The following is a 3,270-nucleotide window of genomic DNA, read 5'->3' as shown; positions in this document are numbered from 1 at the left end:
TTTTGAAATATTTTTGTTGAGTTGTATAAACATAATGGATGTAAATTTTCACATGTAGAGATAAGATAGCACGGGAATGTCGGTGCTTTGTCACGTGCTACGAAAATATTTTGCTAAAATTATGTAAACACAATGCATGTCAAATTTTACATGCAGAGACAAGATAGCACGAGCACAGTCAGGGTATTTGTTGAAGTCCAATTTACTTGAAATGTAAATTGATAAAAGAGATAAATTAACAATGTATACATATAGAGCAATGATCTAATTAAAATCCTATTACAAATTAATATCTACTGTTCCTTGTTGTTGTGTTTACGCAATTCTCGCACAATATTAGAAATGGTGTTTTTAGTTTCATTCGCACGATATTTAAGCAAGTATAATAAAAACTTCTTCCTGGGCCTACATTGGTCAGCTACATTTTAATATTACTTTATATCATAATAAATGTGTTGTTGTAATCATGGCGTAGTGCTTCTAGCATTGTTGAGAGTACTCACAGAAGTGACCATAATCCATATAGTACTATCTACTACTCCTGTGTTGCTCCTGTTGCAAATCCCATGCCCCACCCGCGCTGACTCTCAACCCTCACTTTGATCTCAAAGTCCACTGACTCGCGTTCTAAGTGAGCCAGTTTTTGACATCAGCATGACAATTAGTAAGGGACAAGGTGGGAAACCGCCTACAGATGTTATTCACTACACGCATATAGCAATTTTTTCTAAGTAGATAATGCTACCCGAACATGCACTCAATAAAAAGATAATGCTACCCAAACATGCACTCAATAAAAAGATAATGCTAGTCATCTTATATGTATCATCAAAATTTTGCCTGCACCAAATTTGTACAAAAACAAAAGACAAAAACACCTTAATGTGAGATATGATTTTCTACTCCGGCGGCAGCGCCACTCCCTTGATAAATCATGAGCTTGTGCTCTAGATTTACATGCTTGATCATTCTCTTCCTCGTCAGCCTCCGCCTCCGCTCCCCAGCCTTGTTGCCCTCCTCCCCTGACCTCCTTGGGCGGCACCTCTCCCACCTCCTCATCTGGTAAATTATCATAGTAATTAGGAAACTATGGCATCATCACAATTATCCATGCTATTATAGGATCTATCAATTCAAAATAAGTGAAAATAGTGGGTGTTATCCCAGTTTGCGAAATAGATGAAGTTTTACCTTGGCATTGAAGCTGCTAGAGAACTAAATCGCAACCAGCCTAGAGGACGAAGTTTCCTTGACTTGCCTTTGATACTCATTTGCTCAGCCCCATGCTTATCAATGGTGGCTGCAGAAACTGGAACCAAGTAGCAAGCTATGGTTTTACGTCTTTTTCTTGACCCTCCTAAAAAATCATTAAACAGTTAGGCAATTAATTCAGAAGGGTAAATGCGGAAAATTGTATGTGATTTTCCTCTCCTTGGAGTGAATATCCTATGTAAAGTTGAAGCAAAGGAGAGCCAATATGCTAACAGTTCATAGCACAAGTTTAACATACGTGACAAAAAAATGATGTTGCTGCATTTTTGCAGAGCATGCCTACCATGAGATGAATATTAGAAGACTGATTGGGTCGAGCAGGCTGAGAAAGATCATCGTGATGGTGCTGGTAAACATCTTGGGTTGGTTGGCTGGATTATACATTCACTCTTGTTGGAAATCCTCAACCAGAAAACCAGCAGAATATCAAAGAAGAAATTCCGTTTTGTGGTTGGTGGGATATCAATCCACATATTAAATTGATTCTAAACCCAGAACCAACACTACAAGCACAACATTGAGTTTATGGGTTCGAAAGGTACATCAAAAAGTATCTACAAACAGTTTAACTTTAAAACAAGAGATTGAGATGCATGTCTATATCTAGGTTTATTTGTTTATATCTGAACAAAATTCTATAAGAAAGCGACGGGGCTCCCTGAAACTACAGTCCAATGCACATCTCGAGCAAAGCAACTTATACAATTCATGTGGGTATTGAATATCGAAATTCATATTAAAATTAATTAATTTTCATATAACCGAAGCTCTCCTGAGTGAAATGAAGTACTGTACTATTCCCTCTTGGTTCGGCCTACATGTTATTTTCAAAAGTTGAATTGCTGGACTCGATTACAACGCTACCCGTGGGAGTGACGGTGAGATGTTAGAAGAGTCTGCCGGTGGTCAAGACCATTTTGCCCCCTTCCTAGGATGCAAAATTAGTTCTGCAAAGACTAAAGGCAAATTAAACTTGTCATATCAACATATCAGCTGTGGAGAAAGGTCTAGTGTTCTAGAATGACAAACTATACAATAAGGTAAATAGGCATGAGTAGATCACGCGCTAGAATAATCATTGTTTCACAAAGCTAAACCAGGAAAGGAAAAAACCCACACAATATTTAGAAAGACCAAAGCCACATAAAAGAACCTTCTAATGAGATGAATATACCCACAGGAAAACATCTTTAATTAGCAAATTAACTACTCATTTATAATCAAAATAAATAGAAGTGCACTGATGATGTGCATATCCTTTCTCGATTGACAGGTTTAAATTGTTGATAGGACCAAATGCACGGCAAATTCATGCCAACAATTGTGAATAAAAAAGAAAAAGAAAATAGAATAACCTAATTGAGCAACACGCGACCAAGAATACACTACAAAGGCGGTGTCGTGGGGCGGGCAAGAGTACATTACTCGAGCCAGTATGAAAATACATTAAGACATGCATACAGATCTGGCTTTGTCATGAGTTCTTTACAGCATTCTGCATACATAAATTGAAGGGGCTTCTTTAATAAAGGCGGCATGTTATACTTTGCCACTCATGAGTTGCAAGCACGTTGTTGTAGTTGGATAGCCACAATCGGCATCCTTCAACGGGCTATCACTGGCTTCAAGTAAGTCTCGTACAAAGTTTTGTCACTTTGTCTAGATTTTTGGCCCTAAATCATAGGCGTTCTCAGTACACGCACCTCTGAAAAATAGAGAGCACCCATATAAGCTTAAATTGCTTGGCCGAGGTCGGCTTAAAAAACAGACTTCTTCCTTGGTTGTTGTAGAACTACAAGGCCTGAGCTGCAGTTATTTTATATCTGCTATTTTGCATTGCCAGCGTTCATGTGTCACCTCCAACCTGCATCAGCAAAATATGTAGGCCTCAGTAGTATACTGGACAACTCCAAACCTAATGCAATTGCATAATTTCCATACACCTGCATCAGGCTTGCCTATCAACTACTCAGGTAAGAGTTGAAACCGAGCTCAACC

The 3,270-nt window shown here is 38.4% G+C and overlaps 1 long non-coding RNA gene across 8 annotated transcripts in view; it reads right to left on the bottom strand.

Annotated features, from left to right (window-relative positions):
- Window positions 1–785: 785 nt before the first annotated feature.
- The window catches only part of LOC119267655, a 7,022-nt gene continuing 4,537 nt past the window's right edge, over window positions 786–3,270 (bottom strand). For 4 of the 8 annotated variants that reach the window (XR_005132540.1, XR_005132533.1, XR_005132539.1 and 1 more), the window contains 3 exons: window positions 1,556–3,136; window positions 1,192–1,357; window positions 787–1,059 (listed from right to left, as the gene is read on the bottom strand). This is a non-coding gene — a long non-coding RNA (uncharacterized LOC119267655). Of the gene's footprint in view, window positions 1,060–1,191; window positions 1,358–1,555; window positions 3,137–3,270 lie in introns of all 8 variants that reach the window. The other 4 variants (XR_005132537.1, XR_005132538.1, XR_005132535.1 and 1 more) reach the window with 4 other exon arrangements.

The sequence above is a fragment of the Triticum dicoccoides genome, chromosome 3A, assembly GCF_002162155.2.
Source record: "Triticum dicoccoides isolate Atlit2015 ecotype Zavitan chromosome 3A, WEW_v2.0, whole genome shotgun sequence".
In the NCBI taxonomy this organism is placed as follows: Eukaryota; Viridiplantae; Streptophyta; class Magnoliopsida; order Poales; family Poaceae; genus Triticum; species Triticum dicoccoides.
The sequence above is the reverse complement of the archived record's forward strand: the minus strand, read 5'-3'. Positions and strand labels throughout refer to the sequence as shown.